The following is a 23,140-nucleotide window of genomic DNA, read 5'->3' on the forward strand; positions in this document are numbered from 1 at the left end:
CTTGACCATTTGTCAATTGGAGAATGGTTTGGTTTCCTATAAATCAGGGTCAGTTCTCTATATATTTTGAAAATGAGACCTTTGTCAGAACCTTTCCTTTTAAAAATATTTTCACAATTTATTACTTCCCTTCTAATCTGGTTTGCATTAGTATTGTTTGTACAGAAACTTTTTAGTTTCATGTAATCAAAATCTTCTATTTTGTAATCAATAATGATCTCTAATTCTCCTCTGGTCATAAATTCCTTCCTCCTCCACAGGTCTGATAGGTAGACTATTCTCTGTTCCTCTAATCTATTTATGATCTCATTCTTTATGCCTAAATCACGGACCCATTTTGATCTTATCTTGGTATATGGTGTTAAATGTGGGTCCATATCTAATTTCTGCCATACTAATTTCCAGTTTTCCCAACAGTTTCTTCCGAATAATGAATTTTTGTCCCTAATGTTGGTATCTTTGGGTTTGTCAAAGATTAGATTGCTATAGATGTACCCTTTTTTGTCCTTTGTATCTAATCTGTTCCACTGATCTACTGTTCTATTTCTTAGCCAGTACCAAATGGTTTTGGTGACTGCTGCTATATAATATAGCTTTAGATCAGGTACACTTAGACCACCTTCCCCTGACTTTTTTTTCATTAGTTCCCTTGCAATTCTCGACCTTTTATTCTTCCATATGAATTTTGTTGTTATTTTTTCTAGGTCATTAAAATAATTTCTTGGGAGTCTGATTGGTATAGCACAAAATAAATAGATTAGTTTGGGGAGTATTGTCATCTTTATTATATTCGCTCGGCCTATCCAAGAGCCCTGAATGTCTTTCCAATTATTTAAATCTGACTTTATTTTTGTGGCAAGTGTTTTGTAATTTTTCTCATATAATTCCTGACTATTCTTTGGTAGATGGATTCCCAAATATTTTATACTCTCAACATTTGTTTGGAATGGAATTTCTCTTTGTATCTCTTGCTGTTGCATTTTGTTAGTGATATATAAGAATGCTGAGGATTTATGTGGATTTATTTTGTATCCTGCCACTTTGCTAAAATTCTGAATTATTTCTAATAGCTTTTTAGCAGAGTCTTTGGGGTTCCCTAAGTATACCATCATGTCATCTGCAAAGAGTGATAGTTTGATTTCCTCATTTCCTACTCTAATTCCTTGAATCTCTTTCTCGGCTCTTATTGCCGAGGCTAGCGTTTCTAGTACTATATTGAATAGTAATGGTGATAGTGGGCAACCTTGTTTCACTCCTGATCTTACTGGGAAAGGCTGCAGTTTATTTCTATTGCATATTATGCTTACTGAAGGTCTTAAATATATGCTTCTGATTATTCTAAGGAATAATCCATTTTCCTATACTCTCAAGAGTTTTTAGTAGGAATGGATGTTGGATTTTGTCAAACGCTTTTTCTGCATCTATTGAGATGATCATATGGTTTTTATTAATTTGATTATTAATATGGTCAATTATACTAATAGTTTTCCTAATATTAAACCAGCCCTGCATTCCTGGTATGAATCCTACTTGATCACAGTGTATTATCCTGGGGATGATTTTCTGAAGTCTTTTTGCTAATATCTTATTTAAGATTTTAGCATCAATATTCATTAAGGAAATTGGTCTATAATTTTCTTTCTCAGTTTTCGATCGACCTGGTTTAGGTATCAGTACCATGTCTGTGTCATAAAAGGAGTTTGGTAGGACTCCTTCATTCCCTATTTTTTCAAATAGTTTATATAGCATTGGGGCTAATTGTTCTTTAAATGTTTGGCAGAATTCACATGTAAATCCATCTGGTCCAGGGGATTTTTTTCCTGGGGAGTTGATTAATAGCTTGTTCTATTTCTTTTTCTGAAATGGGACTATTTAAGCAATTTATTTCCTCCTCTGTTAATCTCGAGAGCCTATATTTTTGGAGGAAGTCATCCATTTCACTTAAGTTATCAAATTTATTGGCATAAAGTTGGGCAAAGTAACTCCTTATTATTTCTCTAATTTCTTCTTCATTGGTGGAAAGATCCCCCTTTTCATTTGTAAGACTAACAATTTGATTTTCCTCTTTCTTTTTTCTGATCAGATTTACCAAAGGTTTATCTATTTTATTGGCTTTTTCATAAAACCAACTCTTGGTTTTATTTATTAATTCAATAGGTTTTTTTTACTTTCAATATTATTGATTTCTCCTTTTAATTTTTGTATTTCAAGTTTAATTTTTGGTTGGGGGTTTTTAATTTGGTCTTTTTCTAGCCTTTTAAGTTGCAAGCTCAATTCGTTAATCTTTTCTTTCTCTATTTTCTTCAAATAAGCCTCTAAAGATATAAAATTTCCCCTTATTACTGCTTTAGCTGCATCCCACAGCTTTTGGTATGATGTCTCATCATTGTCATTACCTTGGGTGAAATTATTAATTGTTTCTATAATTTGCTCTTTCACCCAGTCATTCTTTAAGATGAGATTATTCAGTTTCCAATTACTTTTGGGTCTATTTATCCCTAACTTTTTACTGAATGTAGCTTTTATTGCATTGTGGTCTGAGAAGAAGGCATTTATTATTTCTGCCTTCCTACATTTAATTTTGAGATCTTTATGTCCTAATATATGGTCAATTTTTGTATAGGATCCATGAACTGCTGAGAAGAAAGTATATTCCTTTCTATTGCCATTCAAGTTTCTCCAAAGGTCTATCATACCTAATTTTCCTAATGTTCTCTTTACTTTTTAAATTTCTTTCTTGTTTGTTTTGTGGTTTGATTTGTCTAAATCTGAGAGTGCAAGGTTGAGATCTCCCACTATTATAATTTTACTGTCTATTTCTTCTTGCAACTCTCTTAACTTTTCCTTTAGAAAGTTAGATGCTATACCACTTGGTGCATATATGTTTAGTATCGATATGGCTTCATTATTTATGCTACCTTTCAGCAGGATATAGTTTCCTTCCTTATCTCTTTTAATTAGATCAACTTCTGCTTTTGCTTGATCTGAGATAAGGATAGCTACCCCTGCTTTTTTGGCTTTACCTGAAGCATAATAGATTCTGCTCCAACCTTTTACCTTTACTCTATATGTATCTCCCTGCTTTAAGTGTGTTTCCTGTAAACAACATATTGTAGGGTTCTGATTTTTGATCCAGTCTGCTATCCGTCTCCGTTTGATGGGAGCGTTCATCCCATTCACATTTACAGTTAAAATTACTAATTCTGTATTTCCTGCCATCATATTATCCCCAGATTATGCTTTTTCCCTTGACCCCCCTGAACCCCTTCCCCAATATTCAATTTATAGACCCCCCCTTGGGACTCGCAGCCCTCCCTTTTTTTTTTTAGTATCCCTCCCCCCTCCCTCCACGTCCCTTCCCTTATTCTCCTATTCCTTTTCCCTTTTCCTCTCCCCCCTTTTAATGAGGTGAGAGAGAATTCTCTGAAAAACAAATATGACAATTATTTACTCTTTGAGCCTCTTCTGATGAGAGTAAGAGTTACACAATGATTCTCCCCCTCTCTAAATTCCCTCAGATATGGTGTATTTTCTATGCCTCTTCCTGGGATGTAGTTTCCCTCTTTTTTTCACTCCCTCCCCTTTTTCTGATACTACCGCCTTCCCTTTACTACACCCCCTTCTTTTTTTTTTTCTTTTATATCAGTAAAATCAAATTATCCATGCGTACTTTCTATATACCCACAACAGAGATATAGTTCTCAAGGGTTCTGTGTACCTTTTTCTGTTTCTCTACAGTCTTGTAGATGTAGATCAAATTTTTTGTTTAAGTCTGTTTTTTTTTCTTAGAAAAAAATGGAATTCCTCTATTTCATTGAATGACCATCTTCTTCCATGGAAAAAGATGCTACACTTAGCTGGGTAGTTTATTCTTGGTTGCAATCCTTGATTTTTGCTTTTCGGAATATCAGGTTCCAGGCCCTTCTATCTTTTAATGTGGAGGCAGCCAGATCTTGTGTGACCCTTATTGTGGCACCTTGGTATTTAAATTGTTTTTTTCTAGCTGCTTGCAGGATTTTCTCTTTTGTGTGGTAATTCTGCAGCTTAGCCACAATATTCTGTGGTGTTCTTTTTTTAGGGTCTATTTCAGAAGGAGTTCGATGAATTCTTTCAACATCTACTTTCCCCTCTGTTTCTATTATCTCTGGACAGTTCTCTTGGATAATTTCCTGTAAAATAGAATCTAGGCTCTTTTTTTGGTCATAGTTTTCGGGATGTCCAATGATCTGCAGATTATCTCTCCTAGATCTATTTTCCAGGTCTATAGATTTTCCCAGAAAGTATTTGACGTTATTCTCCAGCTTTTCATTTTTTTTTTGTTTTGTTTGACTGATTCTTGGGTTCTCAATGAATCATTCATTTCTATTTGTTCCATCCTGACTTTTAAGGAGTTATTTTCTTCATTCACAGTGTTTAGTTCTTTTTGTAAATGCCCAATTTCGTTTTTAAATGAGTTATTTTGCTCTATTGAATTTTTTTCCATTTCCCTAATTTTTTTTTTGAGAATTATTTTCTTTTTCCAATTCAGAAATCCTATATTCTTGGGACATTTTTATCTTCTCCAATTCAGAAATCCTATTTTCTTGAGACTTTTTTTTATCTTCTCCAATTCAGAAATCCTACTTTCCTGTGATTTTTTTACCTTTTCTAATTCACTAATTTTGTTTCCCTGCATCTCCTGTGAATTCTTTATTTTTTTCAACTCCAATTTCAGGACGTTGTTATTCTCTATCATAGCTTCTCTTTCCTTTCCCCATTTTTCTTCAAACTCTCTTAACTTTTTAATAGTCTCTTCAAGGAGAGAGTTATGTGATGGGGGGCAGGAATCCTTCCCCTTTAGGTTGTTATCTGCTGACTATCTGCTGTTAACTTCCTCGGGGTTGGATACCCGCTCTTTCTCTGTGTAGAAGGAATCTATGGTTTTTTTGGGCTTCTTGCTCATACTTAAAAAATCTTTTGGGGTCTGTCCCTGGGGTAGGAAATTATTTATTTATTTCTTTACCACTTCCTCCCAGACCAGATGGATGCAGCGGCCCCTGTGCCTGAGCTAAGAGAGAGCTCTGGGAGAGAGTTCCCCACCCGCTCCCTGGAAGTGCCTCAGAGGTGATCAGCACTGCTGTGCCCTGAGGGGGCTGTGTTTTAGCGGCTTCCCTGAGGTTGAGACTGAACAGTAAAGGCAACTCAAAGCCTAGCCTATGCCTCCCGGTCGGGCGTGGATGTCAGCAGCAGGTGAGGTGAAAATCCCCTGCGCTTAAACTGGGAAGTGTCTGCCAGAAACCGTGGTCCCTAGTTCAAAGGTTCCGCTTCCCTGGAACTTCCATTCCACAGCCTCCATCCAGCCGAGCCAGGCACTATGAGTTACCGCCCCGCCCACTCTTCAATCTCTTAACTACCCTGAGGTAAAAGCCTGGATTGCCTACGTCGGCCACACCCCCAGTGAATTGGATTCTGTTAAGATTCCTTTGATCTAGCATTAAATATAAAGAAGGTAATGCATTGTAACAAAAAAGTTCCAATGAAGTAAATATGAAAGAATTGGTATCAACTACAATATCCCAAACTGCAAAAGAAACAAAGGGAAAACTAGACTCAATAGAATGTGAAATAGAGAAGAACAACTAAGAAAAGGAATTTTTTTTTTTTTTTTTTCGTAAGGAAATCACGGGAACATTGCTTTGGAGAAAAACGTTTTACACGGCAAAGGATTGCTGTTACAAAACCTTTGATAAAGCTTTAAATATAAAAAGATAATGCACCTTGTATAGAAAGTTCAACTGAATCAAATGGGAGAGAAGTAACATCAACTATACGGATGCAAAATGCACAGGAATCAAAGGGAAACGCTGAATCAATAGATGCAGAAGTAGAGAAGAACAAGTATCCAAAGGCATGGATTTTTAAAAAGGGAATAACTGGAAGATTTGTCTGCAATTGACTCTTTCCACTGAATAGCATTCTGTTAAGAATCCTTTGATACAGCATTAAATATAAAGCTTTAAATAAAAAAAATATAATGCACCTTGTATAGAAAGTTCAACTGAATCAAATGGGAGAGAATTAACATCAACTATAATGATCCAAAATGCACAGGAATCAAAGAGAAAAGTTGTCTCAATAGAAGGGGAAAGAGAGAAGAACAAGTATCTAAAGTCATGGATTTTTTGAAAAGGCATAACTGCAAGATTTTTCTGCAATTCACTCTTTCTGCTGAATAGGATTCTGTTAAGATTCCTTTGATCCAGCATTAAATATACATAAGATAAGGCATTGTACGAAAAAAGTTCCATTGAAGCAAATACGAGAGAAATTTTATCAACTATAATATCCAAAACTGCAAAAGAAACAAAGGGAAAACTAGACTAAATAGAACGTGAAATAGAGAACCAGTAATGAAAGGAATTGTTTTTTCGTAAGAGAATAACCAGAACATTGCTTTGGACAGAAACTTTTTAGACTGAAAAGGATTGCTGTTACAAAACCTTTGATCAACCTTTAAATATAAAAAAGATAATGCAGCTTGTATAGAAAGATCCACTGAATCAAATGGGAGGGAAGTAACATCAACTATACGGATGCAAAATGCACAGGGATCAAAGGGAAACGTTGACTCAATAGAAGCAGAAGTAGAGAAGAACAAGTATCCAAAGGCATGGATTTTTCAAAAGGGAATCACTGGAAGATTTCTCTGCAATTCACTCTTTCTGCTGAATAGCATTCTGTTAAGAATCCTTTGATACAGCATTAAATATAAAGAAGGTAAGGCATTGTACCAAAAAAGTTCCATTGAAGCAAATATGAGAGAATTGGGATCAACACTAATATCCCAAACTTCAAAAGAAACAAAGGGAAAACTAGACTAAATAGAATGTGAAATAGAGAAAGAGTAAGAAAAGGAATTGTTTTTTCGTAAGGGAATAACCGGATAATTGCTTTGGACAGAAACTTTTTAGACTGAAAAGCATTGCTGTTACAAAACCTTTGATCAAGCTTTAAATATAAAGAAGATAATGAATCATTTACAGAAAGTTCCACTAAATCAGATGGGAGGGGTTAACATCAACTATAAAGATCAAAAATGCACAGGAATCAAAGGAAATAATTGACTCAATAGAAGGGAAATAGAGAAGAACAAGTATCCAAAGGCATGGATTTTGCAAAAGGGAATAACTCGTAGATTTGTCTGAAATTCACTCTTTCCGCTGAATAAGATTCTGTTAAGAATCCTTTGATCCAGCACTAAATATAAAGAAGGTAATGCATTGTACCAAAAAATGTTCCATTGATGAAAATACGAGAGAATTGATCAACTCTAATATGCCAAACTGCAAAAGAAACAGAGGGAAAACTAGACTCAATAGAATGTGAAATAGAGAAGAACAACTAAGAAAAGGAATTGTTTTTTTCGTAAGGGAATAACCGGAATATTGCTTTGGACAAAAAATTTTAGACTGCAAAGGATTGCTTTTACAAAACCTTTGATCAGGCTTTAAATATGTAAAAGATAATACACCTTATATAGAACGTTCCACTGAATCAAATTGGAGAGAATTACCATCAACTATAATGATCCAAAATGCACGGGAATCCAAGGGAAAAGTGGACACAATAGTAGGGGAAATAGAGAAGCACAAGTACCCAAAGGAAAGTATTTTTCAAAAGCGAATAACTGGAAGATTTGTCTGCAATTCACTCTTTCCGCTGAATAGGATTCTGTTAAGATTCCTTTGATCTAGCATTAAATATAAAGAAGGTAATGCAGTGTACCAAAAAAGTGCCATTGATGAAATTACGAGAGAATTGGTATCAACTCTAACATCCCAAAATGCAAGAGAAAGAAAGTAAAACTAGACTCAATAGAATGAGAAATAGAGAACCAATAAGAAGAGGATTTGTTTTTTCGTAAGGGAATAACCGGAATATTGCTTTGGAGAAAAACTTTATAGACTGCAAAGGATTGCTTTTACAAAACCTTTGATCAGGCTTTAAATATATAAAAGATAATGCACCTTGTATAGAAAGTTCCACTGGATCAAATGGGAGAGAATTAACATCAACTATATTGATCCAAAATGCACAGGAATCAAAGGGAAAAGCTGACACAATAGAAGGGGAAATAGAGAAGCACAAGTATCCAAAGGCATGGATTTTTAAAAAGGAAATAACTGGAAGATTTGTCTGCAATTCACTCTTTCTGCTGAATAGGATTCTGTTAAGATTCCTCTGATCTAGCATTAAATTTAAGGAAGGTAATGCATTGTACCAAAAAAGTTCCATTGAAGCAAATGGGAGAGAATTAACATCAATAGAATGTGACATAGAAGAGAACAAGTAAGTTAAGGGAATTTTTTCTTCAAAAGGAAATCACCAGAACATTGCTTTCGACAAAAAATTTTAGCCTGAAAAGGATTGCTGTTGAGAAACCTTTGATCAAGCTTTAAATATAAAGAAGTTAATGCAACTTGTAAAGAAAGTTCCATTGCAGCAAAAGGGAGGGAATTAGCATCAATTATAGTGATCCAAAATGGAAGGGAAACTAAGGGAAACCTAGACCCAATAGAATGGGAAATGGAGAAGAACAAGTATCCAAAGGAATGGATTTTTCAAAAGGGAATACCGGGAAGATTTCTCTGCACATTCACCCTTTCCGCTTAATAAGACTCCTGTTAGGAATCCTTTCATACAGCTTTAAATATAAAGAAGATAATGCATTGTGCACAAAAATTCTATTGAAGCAAATGCGAGAGATAACAACTATAATATCCCAAACTGCAAAAGAAACAAAGGGAAAATTAGCGTCAATAGAATGTGAAATAGAGAAGAACAAGGAAGTAAGAGAATTTATTCTTCAAAAGGAAATAACCGCAACATTGCTTTGGAGAAAAAATTTTTAGACTGAAAAGGATTGCTATTATGAAACCTTTGATCAAGCTTTAAATATAAAGAAGATAATGCACCTTGTACAGAAAGTTCAACTGAAGCAAATGGGTGAGAATTTACATCAAAGGGAAAACCTGACTACATAGAAGGAGAAATAGAGAAGAACAAGTATCCAAAGGAATGGATTTTTCAAAAGGAAATAACTATAAGATTTCTCTGCACATTCACCCTTTTTGCTGGATAATAATCCTTTGATACGGCATTAAATATTAAGAAGGTAATGCATTGTGCACAAAAATTCTATTGAAGGAAATGCCAGAGAATTTATATCAACTATAATATCCCAAACTGCAAAAGAAACAAAGGGAAAATTAGCCTCAATAGAATGTGACATATAGGAGAACAAGTAAGTAAGGGAATTTTTTCTTCAAAAGGAAATAACTGGAACATTGCTTTGGACAAAAACTTTTTAGACTGAAAAGGATTGCTTTTGCAAAACCTTTGAACAAGCTTTAAATATAAAGAGGTTAATGCATCTTGTATGGAAAGTTCCAATGAATCAAATGGGAGAGAATTTACATCAAGTATAAAAATCCAAAATGCACAGGAATCAAAGGGAAAAGTTGACTCAATAGAAGGGGAAGTAGAGAAGACCAATTGTCTAAAGACATAAAATTTTCAAAAGGGAATAACTGGAAGATTTGTCTGCAATTGACTCTTTCCACTGAATAGCATTCTGTTAAGAATCCTTTGATACAGCATTAAATATAAAGCTTTAAATAAAAAAAATATAATGCACCTTGTATAGAAAGTTCAACTGAATCAAATGGGAGAGAATTAACATCAACTATAATGATCCAAAATGCACAGGAATCAAAGAGAAAAGTTGTCCCAATAGAAGGGGAAAGAGAGAAGAACAAGTATCCAAAGTCATGGATTTTTTGAAAAGGCATAACTGCAAGATTTTTCTGCAATTCACTCTTTCTGCTGAATAGGATTCTGTTAAGATTCCTTTGATCCAGCATTAAATATACATAAGATAAGGCATTGTACGAAAAAAGTTCCATTGAAGCAAATACGAGAGAAATTTTATCAACTATAATATCCAAAACTACAAAAGAAACAAAGGGAAAACTAGACTAAATAGAACGTGAAATAGAGAACCAGTAATGAAAGGAATTGTTTTTTCGTAAGAGAATAACCAGAACATTGCTTTGGACAGAAACTTTTTAGACTGAAAAGGATTGCTGTTACAAAACCTTTGATCAAGCTTTAAATATAAAAAAGATAATGCAGCTTGTATAGAAAGATCCACTGAATCAAATGGGAGGGAAGTAACATCAACTATACGGATGCAAAATGCACAGGGATCAAAGGGAAACGTTGACTCAATAGAAGCAGAAGTAGAGAAGAACAAGTATCCAAAGGCATGGATTTTTCAAAAGGGAATCACTGGAAGATTTCTCTGCAATTCACTCTTTCTGCTGAATAGCATTCTGTTAAGAATCCTTTGATACAGCATTAAATATAAAGAAGGTAAGGCATTGTACCAAAAAAGTTCCATTGAAGCAAATATGAGAGAATTGGGATCAACACTAATATCCCAAACTTCAAAAGAAACAAAGGGAAAACTAGACTAAATAGAATGTGAAATAGAGAAAGAGTAAGAAAAGGAATTGTTTTTTCGTAAGGGAATAACCGGATAATTGCTTTGGACAGAAACTTTTTAGACTGAAACGGATTTCTGTTACAAAACCTTTGATCAAGCTTTAAATATAAAGAAAATAATGCATCATTTACAGAAATTTCCATTGAATCAAATGGGAGAGGATTAACATCAACTATAAGGATCGAAAATTCACAGGAATCAAAGGGAAAACGACTCAATAGAGGGGGAAATAGAGAACAAGTATCCAAAAGCATGAATTTTTCAAAGGGGAATAACTGGAAGATTAGTCTCCAATTCACTCTTTCCACGGAATAGGATTCTGTTAAGAATCCTTTAATCCAGCATTAAATATACAGAAGGTAATGCATTGTACCAAAAAAGTTCCAATGAAATAAATAGGAGAGGCTTGGGATCAACTCTAATACCCCAAACTGTAAAAGAAACAAAGGGAAAACTAGACTCAATAGAATGTGAAATAGAGAACTAGTAAGAAAGGAATTGTTTTTTCTTAAGGGAATAACCCGATCATTGCTTTGGAAAAAAAACTTTTTGGACTGAAAAGAATTGCTGTTACACAACCTTTGATCAAGCTTAAAATATAAAAAAGATAATGCACCTTGTATAGCAAGTACAACTGAATCAAATGGGAGAGAATTAACATCAACTATAATGATCCAAAATGCACAGGAATCCAAGAGTAAAGGTTGACTCAATAGAAGGGGAAATAGAGAAGAACAAGTATCCAAAGTCATGGATTTTTCGAAAGAGCATAACTGGAAGATTTTTCTGCAATTGACTCTTTCCACTGAATAGGATATTGTTAAGAATCCTTTGATCAGGCATTAAATATACAGAAGGTAATGCATTGTACCAAAAAAGTTCCATTGATGAAAATACGAGAGAATTGGTATCAACTCTAACATCCCAAACTACAAAAGAAACAAAGTAAAACTAGACTCAATAGAGTGTGAAGTGGAGAAGAACAACTAAGAAAAGGAATTGTTTTTTCGTATGGGAATCACCGGAACATTGCTTTGGACAGACACTTTTGAGACTGAAAAGGATTTCTGTTACAAAACCTTTCATCAAGCTTTAAATATAAAGATAATGAATCATTTACAGAAAGTCCCACTGAATCAAAAGGCAGATGATTAACATCAACTATAAGGATCTAAAATGCACAGGAATCAAAGGGAAAACGACTCAATAGAGGGGGAAATAGAGAATAAGTATCCAAAAGCATGAATTTTTCAAAAGGGAATAACTGGAGGATTTGTCTGCAAATCTCTCTTTCCACTCAATAGGATTCTGTTGAGAATCCTTTGATCCAGCATTAAATATAAAGAAGGTAATGCATTGTACCAAAAAAGTTCCATTGAAGCAAATACGAGAGAATTGGGATCAACATTAATATCCCAAACTTCAAAAGAAACAAAGGGAAAACTAGAATAAATAGAATGTGAAATAGAGAACAAGTAAAAAAAGGAATTGTTTTTTCGTAAGGGAATAACCGGATCATTGCTTTGGACAAAAACCTTTTTAGACTGCAAAGGATTGCTGTTACAAAACCTTTGATCAAGCTTTAAATATAAAAAAGATAATGCAGCTTGTATAGAAAGATCCACTGAATCAAATGGGAGGGAAGTAACATCAACTATACGGATGCAAAATGCACAGGGATCAAAGGGAAACGTTGACTCAATAGAAGCAGAAGTAGAGAAGAACAAGTATCCAAAGGCATGGATTTTTCAAAAGGGAATCACTGGAAGATTTCTCTGCAATTCACTCTTTCTGCTGAATAGCATTCTGTTAAGAATCCTTTGATACAGCATTAAATATAAAGAAGGTAAGGCATTGTACCAAAAAAGTTCCAATGAAGCAAATACGAGAGAAATTTTATCAACTATAATATCCAAAACTGCAAAAGAAACAAAGGGAAAACTAGACTAAATAGAACGTGAAATAGAGAACCAGTAATGAAAGGAATTTTTTTTTTCGTAAGAGAATAACCAGAACATTGCTTTGGACAAAAACTTTTTAGACTGAAAAGCATTGCTGTTACAAAACCTTTGATCAAGCTTTAAATATAAAGAAGATAATGAATCATTTACAGAAAGTTCCACTAAATCAGATGGGAGGGGTTAACATCAACTATAAAGATCAAAAATGCACAGGAATCAAAGGAAATAATTGACTCAATAGAAGGGAAATAGAGAAGAACAAGTATCCAAAGGCATGGATTTTGCAAAAGGGAATAACTCGTAGATTTGTCTGAAATTCACTCTTTCTGCTGAATAAGATTCTGTTAAGAATCCTTTGATCCAGCACTAAATATAAAGAAGGTAATGCATTGTACCAAAAAATGTTCCATTGATGAAAATACGAGAGAATTGATCAACTCTAATATGCCAAACTGCAAAAGAAACAGAGGGAAAACTAGACTCAATAGAATGTGAAATAGAGAAGAACAACTAAGAAAAGGAATTGTTTTTTTCGTAAGGGAATAACCGGAATATTGCTTTGGACAAAAAATTTTAGACTGCAAAGGATTGCTTTTACAAAACCTTTGATCAGGCTTTAAATATATAAAAGATAATACACCTTATATAGAACGTTCCACTGAATCAAATTGGAGAGAATTACCATCAACTATAATGATCCAAAATGCACGGGAATCCAAGGGAAAAGTGGACACAATAGTAGGGGAAATAGAGAAGCACAAGTACCCAAAGGAAAGTATTTTTCAAAAGCGAATAACTGGAAGATTTGTCTGCAATTCACTCTTTCCGCTGAATAGGATTCTGTTAAGATTCCTTTGATCTAGCATTAAATATAAAGAAGGTAATGCAGTGTACCAAAAAAGTGCCATTGATGAAATTACGAGAGAATTGGTATCAACTCTAACATCCCAAAATGCAAGAGAAAGAAAGTAAAACTAGACTCAATAGAATGTGAAATAGAGAACCAATAAGAAAAGGATTTGTTTTTTCGTAAGGGAATAACCGGAATATTGCTTTGGACAAAAACTTTATAGACTGCAAAGGATTGCTTTTACAAAACCTTTGATCAGGCTTTAAATATATAAAAGATAATGCACCTTGTATAGAAAGTTCCACTGGATCAAATGGGAGAGAATTAACATCAACTATATTGATCCAAAATGCACAGGAATCAAAGGGAAAAGTTGACACAATAGAAGGGGAAATAGAAAAGCACAAGTATCCAAAGGCATGGATTTTTAAAAAGGGAATAACTGGAAGATTTGTCTGCAATTCACTCTTTCTGCTGAATAGGATTCTGTTAAGATTCCTCTGATCTAGCATTAAATTTAAGGAAGGTAATGCATTGTACCAAAAAAGTTCCATTGAAGCAAATGGGAGAGAATTAACATCAATAGAATGTGACATAGAAGAGAACAAGTAAGTTAAGGGAATTTTTTCTTCAAAAGGAAATCACCAGAACATTGCTTTCGACAAAAAATTTTAGCCTGAAAAGGATTGCTGTTGAGAAACCTTTGATCAAGCTTTAAATATAAAGAAGTTAATACAACTTGTAAAGAAAGTTCCATTGAAGCAAAAGGGAGGGAATTAGCATCAATTATAGTGATCCAAAATGGAAGGGAAACTAAGGGAAACCTAGACCCAATAGAATGGGAAATGGAGAAGAACAAGTATCCAAAGGAATGGATTTTTCAAAAGGGAATACCGGGAAGATTTCTCTGCACATTCACCCTTTTCGCTTAATAAGACTCCTTTTAGGAATCCTTTCATACAGCTTTAAATATAAAGAAGATAATGCATTGTGCACAAAAATTCTATTGAAGCAAATGCGAGAGATAACAACTATAATATCCCAAACTGCAAAAGAAACAAAGGGAAAATTAGCGTCAATAGAATGTGAAATAGAGAAGAACAAGGAAGTAAGAGAATTTATTCTTCAAAAGGAAATAACCGCAACATTGCTTTGGACAAAAAATTTTTAGACTGAAAAGGATTGCTATTATGAAACCTTTGATCAAGCTTTAAATATAAAGAAGATAATGCACCTTGTACAGAAAGTTCAACTGAAGCAAATGGGTGAGAATTTACATCAAAGGGAAAACCTGACTACATAGAAGGGGAAATAGAGAAGAACAAGTATCCAAAGGAATGGATTTTTCAAAAGGAAATAACTATAAGATTTCTCTGCACATTCACCCTTTTTGCTGAATAATAATCCTTTGATACGGCATTAAATATTAAGAAGGTAATGCATTGTGCACAAAAATTCTATTGAAGGAAATGCCAGAGAATTTATATCAACTATAATATCCCAAACTGCAAAAGAAACAAAGGGAAAATTAGCCTCAATAGAATGTGACATAGAGGAGAACAAGTAAGTAAGGGAATTTTTTCTTCAAAAGGAAATAACTGGAACATTGCTTTGGACAAAAACTTTTTAGACTGAAAAGGATTGCTTTTGCAAAACCTTTGATCAAGCTTTAAATATAAAGAGGTTAATGCATCACGTATGGAAAGTTCCATTGAAACAAATGGGAGAGAATTTACATCAAAGGGAAAACTTTTTTTTTTAATTTTTATTTTATTTTATAATTATGACATTTTTTTGACAGTACATATGCATGGGTAATATTTTACAACATTATCCCTTGCACTTACTTCTATTCAGATTTTTTCCCTTCCTCCCCCAACCCCCTCCCCCAGATGGCAAGCAGTCTTATATATGTTAAATATACTACAGTATATTCTACTTACAATATATGTGTGTAGAACCGAATTTTTTGTTGCACAGGAAGAATTGGATTCAGAAGGTAAAAATAACAGTTTACATTCATTTCCCAGTGTTCCTTTTCTGGATGTAGCTGGTTCTGTCCATCATTAATCAATTGGAATTGGATTAGCTCTTCTCTATGTTGAAGAAATCCACTTCCATCAGCATACATCCTCGTACAGTATCATTGTTGAAGTGTATAATGATCTTCTGGTTCTGCTCGTTTCACTCAGCATCAGTTGATGTAAGTCTCTCAAAGCCTCTCTGTATTTCTCCTGTTGGTCATTTCTTATAGAACAATAATATTCCATAACATTCATATACCATAGTTTACCCAACCATTCTCCCATTGATGGACATCCATTCATCTTCCAGCTTCTAGCCACTATGAAAAGGGCTGCCACAAACATTTTGGCACATACAGGACCCTTTCCCTTCTTTAGTAGTTCCTTGGGGTATAAGCCCAGTAGTAGTATGGCTGGGTCAAAGGGTATGCACATTTTGATAACTTTTTGGGCATAATTCCAGATTGCTCTCCAGAATGGTTGGATTCTTTCACAACTCCACAACAATGCATCAGTGTCCCAGTTTTCCCACAGCCCCTCCAATATTTATCGTTATTTGTTCCTGTCATCTTAGCCAATCTGACAGGTGTGTAATGATACCTCAGAGTTGTCTTAATTTGCATTTCTCTGATCAATAGTGATTTGGAACACTCTTTCATATGAGTGGAAATAGTTTTAATTTCATCATCTGAAAATTGTCGGTTCATATCCTTTGACCATTTATCAATTGGAGAATGGCTTGATTTCTTATAAATTAAAGTCAATTCTCTGTATATTTTGGAGATGGGGCCTTTATCAGAACCTTTAATTGTAAAAATTTTTTCCCAATTTGTTACTTCCCTTCTAATCTTGTTTGCATTAGTTTTGTTTGTGCAGAAACTTTTTAATTTGGTGTAATCAAAATATTCTATTTTGTGATCAATAATGGTCTCTAGTTCTCCCTTGGACACAAACTCCTTCCTCCTCCACAAGTCTGAGAGGTAAACCATCCCATGTTCCTCCAATTTATTTATGATTTCGTTCTTTATGCCTAAATCTTGGACCCATTTTGATCTAATCTTAGTATGTGGTGTTAAATGTGGGTCCATGCCTAGTTTCTGCCATACTAATTTCCAGTTTTCCCAGCAGTTTTTGTCAAATAATGAATTCTTATCCCAAAATTTGGGATCTTTGGGTTTGTCAAAGATTAGATTGCTATTTTTATTCACTATCTTGTCCTGTAAACCTAACCTATGCCACTGATCAACTAGTCTATTATTTAGCCAATACCAAATGGTTTTGGTGACTGTTGCTTTATAATATAGCTTTAAATCAGGTACACTTAGACCACCTTCCTCTGACTTTTTTTTTCATTAGTTCCCTTGCAATTCTCGACCTTTTATTCTTCCATATGAATTTTGTTGTTATTTTTTCTAGGTCATTAAAATAGTTTCTTGGGAGTCTGATTGGTATAGCATTAAATAAATAGATTAGTTTGGGGAGTATTGTCATCTTTATTATATTCGCTCGGCCTATCCAAGAACACTGAATGTCTTTCCAATTATTTAAATCTGACTTTATTTTTGTGGCAAGTGTTTTGTAATTTTGCTCATATAATTCCTGACTCTCCTTTGGTAGATATATTCCCAAATATTTTATACTATCTACTGTTATTTTGAATGGAATTTCTCTTTGTATCTCTTGCTGTTGGATTGTGATGGTAATGTATAAAAATCCTGAGGATTTATGTGGATTTATTTTGTATCCTGCCACTTTGCTAAAATTCTGAATTATTTCTAATAGCTTTTTAGCAGAGTCTTTGGGGTTCTCTAAGTATACCATCATGTCATCTGCGAAAAGTGACAATTTGATTGACTCTAATTCCTTGGATCTCTTTCTCGGCTCTTATTGCCAAGGCTAGAGTTTCTAGTACTATATTGAATAGTAATGTTGATAATGGGCAACCTTGTTTCACTTTTGATCTTACAGGGAAAGGTTCTAGTTTATCACCATTACATATGATGTTTACTGAAGGTTTTAAATATATGCTCCTTATTATTTTAAGGAATAGTCCATTTATTCCTATACTCACAAGCGTTTTTAGTAGGAATGGATGTTGGATTTTATCAAATGCCTTTTCTGCATCTATTGAGATGATCATATGGTTTTTATTAATTTGATTATTAATATGGTCAATTATACTAATAGTTTTCCTAATATTAAACCAGCCCTGCATTCCTGGTATAAATCCCACTTGGTCATAGTGTATTATCCTGGGGATGATTTTCTGAAGTCTATTTGCTAATATCTTATTTAAGATTTTAGCATCAATATTCATTAAGGAAATTGGTCTATAGTTTTCTTTCTCAGTTTTCGATCAACCTGGTTTAGGTATCAGTACCATGTCTGTGTAATAGAAGGAATTTGGTAGGACTCCTTCAATCCCTATTTTTTCAAATAGTTTACATAGCATTGGAGTTAGTTGTTCTTTAAATGTTTGGTAGAATTCACCTGTAAATCCATCTGGTCCTGGGGACTTTTTCTTAGGAAGTTGGTTAATAGCTTGGTCTATTTCTTTTTCTGAGATGGGACTATTTAGACTACTTACTTCTTCCTCTGTTAATCTGGGCAAGCTATATTTTTGAAGGTATTCTTCCATTTCATTTAAGTTATCGAATTTATCAGCATAAAGTTGAGCAAAGTAGCTCCTAACTATTGTTCTAATTTCCTCTTCATTAGTGGTGAGTTCACCCTTTTCATTTTCAAGACTATCAATTTGCTTTTTCTCTTTCCTTTTTTTAATCAGGTTTATTAAGGATTTGTCTATTTTGTTGGTTTTTTCATAAAACCAACTCTTAGTTTTATTAATTAATTCAATAGTTTTTTTTTTTTACTTTCAATTTTATTAATCTCACCTTTTATTTTTTTGAATTTCAAGTTTTGTGTTTGTCTGGGGGTTTTTAATTTGTTCCTTTTCTAGCAATTTTAGTTGTAAGCCCAATTCGTTGGCCCTCTCTTTCTCTATTTTATGCAAGTAGGCCTGTAGAGATATAAAACTTCCCCTTATTACTGCTTTGGCTGTATCCCACACATTTTGGTATGATGTCTCATTATTGTCATTTTCTTGGGTGAAGTTATTAATTATGTCTATGATTTGCTGTTTTACCCAATCATTCTTTAGTATAAGATTATTTAGTTTCCAATTATTTTTTGGTCTATTTTCCCCTGGCTTTTTATTAAATGTTATTTTGATTGCATTATGGTCTGAAAAGGATGCATTTACTATTTCTGCCTTACTGCATTTGATTTTGAGGTTTTTATGCCCTAGTATATGATCAATTTTTGTATAGGTTCCATGAACTATTGAGAAGAAAGTATATTCCTTTCTGTCTCCATTTAGCTTTCGCCAAAGATCTATCATATCAAACTTTTCTAGTATTCTATTTACCTCTTTGACTTCTTTCTTATTTATTTTGTGGTTTGATTTATCTAATTCTGAGAGTGCAAGGTTGAGATCTCCCGCTATTATAGTTTTGCTATCTATTTCCTCTTGCAGCTCTCTTAATTTCTCTTTTAAGAATTTAGATGCTGCACCACTTGGTGCATACATGTTTAATATTGATACTGCTTCACTATTGATGCTTCCCTTTAGCAGGATATAATGCCCTTCCTTATCTCTTTTAATTAGATCAATTTTTGTTTTTGCTTGATCTGAGATGAGGATGGCTACTCCTGCTTTTTTGGTTTTTCCTGAAGCATAATAGATTCTGCTCCACCCTTTTACTTTTAGTTTGAATGTCTCATCCTATTTCAGGTGTGTTTCCTGTAAACAACATATAGTAGGATTCTGACTTTTAATCCAGTCTGCTAACTGCTTCCTCTTTATGAGGCAGTTTGCCCCATTCACATTTATGGTTAGAAGGACTAATTCTATATTGCTTGCCATCCTATTAACCCCTGCTTATGCTTTTCCCCTTTCCTTCCCTTTTACCCTCCTACCCAGTATTAAACTGGTAAATACCACTTGCTTTTCACAGCCCTCCCTTTTTAGGATCCCTCCCCCACCTTAAAGATCCTCCCCTTATTTTACCCCTTTTCCTCGAAATTACTGTATTCCCTTTCACTTACTCCTTCCCTTTCACTTTTCAATGAAGTGGAAGAAGTTTCCCCATAAATCGAATATGTCTATTGATACACGCTATGTTCATCTCCCTCCTTTCTTTCTCTCAGATATAATAGGTTACCTTTGCCTCTTCATGAGATGTAGTACCACCACTTTATACTTTTTTATGATATAATCTCCTTTCCACCTCTAGTTTCTAAGACAAATTGTACATATGTTCTTTACATATTTTTTTGACAGAAGTATAGTTCTCAAGATTTCTTTTTACCTTTTTAGAAATCTCTTGAGTTCTGTATTTGAAGATCAAACCTTTTATGTAGGTCTGGTTTTTTCATCAAAAATAGATGGAATTCATTTATTTCGTTAAATGTCCATCTTCTTCCCTGGAAAACGATGCTCATTCTTGCTGGGTAAGTTATTCTTGGCTGCATACCAAGTTCCTTAGCCTTTCGGAATATCATGTTCCAGGCCCTGCGTTCTTTTAATGTGGACGCTGCTAGATCCTGGGTTATCCTTATTGTGGATCCTCCATATCTGAATTGTTTTTTTCTAGCAGCTTACAATATCTTTTCCTTTGTCTGATGGTTCTTGAACTTGGCCACTATATTTCTTGGCGTTTTGATTTTAGGGTCCCTTTCAGTAGGTGATGGATGAATTTTTTCAATGTCTATTTTACCCTCTGTTTCCAAAACGTCTGGGCAGTTCTCTTTGATAATTTCCTCGAAAATGGTGTCCAAGCTCTTTTTTTTCTCCCATTTTTCAGGGAGTCCGATTATTCTCAAATTGTCTCTCCTGGATCTGTTTTCCAGGTCTGTTGTCTTTCTGGTAAGGTACTTGACAGTCTTTTCAATTGTTTCATTTCTCTGATTTTGCTTGACTCCCTCTTGGTTTCTCCTTGAGTCATTCATTTCTACTTGTTCCAGTCTAATTTTCAATGATGTATTTTCTTCACTCACTTTTTTTATATCTCTTTGTAATTGTCCAATTGAGTTTTTATCTTCTATGGAATTTTTTTCCATTTTATCCATTTTATTTTTTAGAGAGCTGATTTCTTTTTCCAGCTCACTAATCCTGTTTTCCTTGGAGTTGTTTACCTTTTCCAGCTCACTAATCCTGTTTTCCTTGGAGTGGTTTACCTTTTCCAGCTCACTAATCTTGTTTCTCAATGATTTGATTTCTTTATCCACTCTGTCTTTGAATGCATGGGATGACTTCCTTTGATATGGCATTAAATATTAAGAAGGTAATGCATTGTGCACAAAAATTCTATTGAAGGAAATGCCAGAGAATTTATATCAACTATAATATCCCAAACTGCAAAAGAAACAAAGGGAAAATTAGCCTCAATAGAATGTGACATAGAGGAGAACAAGTAAGTAAGGGAATTTTTTCTTCAAAAGGAAATAACTGGAACATTGCTTTGGACAAAAACTTTTTAGATTGAAAAGGATTGCTTTTGCAAAACCTTTGATCAAGCTTTAAATATAAAGAGGTTAATGCATTTACATCAAAGGGAAAACTTGACTACATAGAAGGGGAAATAGAGAAGAACAAGTATCAAAAGGAATGGATTTTTTAAAAGGAAATAACTGGAAGATTTCTCTGCAATTCACTCTTTCCACTTAAAAGGACTCCTGTTAAGACACATTTGATCGAGCTTCAATATAAAGAAGATAATGCATTGTGCAAAAAAAGTTTCATTGAAGCAAACATGAGAGAATTGATATCAAGAATAATATCCTAAAATGTTAAAAAAAAAAAACAAAAAAAACAAAGGCAAAACTAGATTAATAGATTATGAAATAGAGAAGAACAAGTAAGAAAAGGAATTGTTTTTTCGAAAGGGAATAACTGGATCATTTCTTTGGACGTAAAGTATTTAGACTGAAAACGATTGCTGTTATGAAACTTGTGATCAAGCTTTAAATATAAAGAAGATAATGCAACTTGTACAGAAAGTTCAACTGAAGCAAATGGGAGAGAATTAACATCACTTATAAGATCCCAAATGCAAGGGATGCAAAGCGAAACCTAGACTCAATAGAATGGGTAATAGAGAAGAACAAGTAAGCAAATGAATGGAATTTTCAAAAGGGAATAACTGGAGGACTGCTCTGCACATTCACAAGTTCCGCTGAATTGGAGTCCTGTTAATAATCCTTTGATACAGCTTTAAATATAAAGAAGATAATGCATTGTGCAAAAAATTTTTATTGAAGCAAATGCGAGAGAATTGATATCAACTATAATATCCCAAACTGAAAAAGAAACCAAGGGAAAATTAGACTCAATGGAATGTGAAATAGAGAAGAACAAGTAAGTAAGGGAATTTTTTATTCAAAAGGAAATAACCGAAAGATTGCTTTGGACAAAAATTTTTAGCCTGAAAATGATTGCTGTTACGAAACCTTTGATCAAGTTTTAAATATAAAGAAGTTAATGCAACTTGTACAGAACGTTCCATTGAAGCAAATGGGAGAGAATTAACATCAAAGGGAAAACTTGACTACATAGAAGGGGAAATAGAAAAGAACAAGTATCCAAAGGAATTGATTTTTCAAAAGGGAATAACTGGAAGATTTGTCTGAAATTCACTCTTTCCGCTGAATAGCATTCTGTTAAGAATCCTATGATCCAGCATTAAATATAAAGAAGGTAATGCATTGTACCAAAACAGTTCCATTAAAGCAAAGACGAGAGAATTGGTATAAACTCAAATATCCAAAACTGCAAAAGAAACAAACGGAAAACTAGACTCAATAGAATGTGAAATAGGCAACCAGTAAGAAAAGGAATTGTTTTTTCGTAAGGGAATAACAGGATCATTGCTTTGGCGAAAAACAATTTAGACTGCAAAGGATTGCTTTTACAAAACCTTTGATCAAGCTTTAAATATATAAAATATAATGCACCTTGTATAGAAAGTTCAACTGAATCAAATGGGAGAGAATTAACATCAACTATAATGATCCTAAATGCACAGGAATCAAAGGGAAAAGTTGACTCAATAGAAGGGGAAGTAGAGAAGACCAATTGTCTAAAGGCATGAAATTTTCAAAAGGGAATAACTGGATGATTTGTCTGCTATTCACCCTTTCCGCTGAATAGGATTCTGTTAAGAATCCTTTGATCCAGCACTAAATATAAAGAAGGTAATGCATTGTACCAAAAAAGTTCTAATGAACTAAATACGAGAGAATTGGTTTCAACTCTAATATCCCAAATTGTAAAAGAACCAAAGGAAAACTACACTCAATAGTATTTGAAATAGAGAACCATTAAGAAAAGGAATTGTTTTTTCATAAGGGAATAACCAGAATATTGCTCTGGACAAAAACTTTTTAGACTGAAAAGGATTGCTGTTACAAAACCTTTGATCAAGCTTTAAATATAAAAAAGATAATGCACCTTGTAGAGAAAGATCCACTGAATCAAATGGGAGAGAATTAACATCAGCTATAATGATCCAAAATGCACAGGAATCAACGGCAAAAGTTTACTCAATAGAAGGGGAAATACAGAAGAACAAGTATCCAAAGGCATGGATTTTTGAAAAGGGAATAACTGGATGATTTGTCTGCTATTCACCCTTTCCGCTGAATAGGATTCTGTTAAGAATCCTTTGATCCAGCACTAAATATAAAGAAGGTAATGCAT

Source organism: Sminthopsis crassicaudata, chromosome 5 (genome assembly GCF_048593235.1).
Source record: "Sminthopsis crassicaudata isolate SCR6 chromosome 5, ASM4859323v1, whole genome shotgun sequence".
Lineage (NCBI taxonomy): Eukaryota > Metazoa > Chordata > Mammalia > Dasyuromorphia > Dasyuridae > Sminthopsis > Sminthopsis crassicaudata.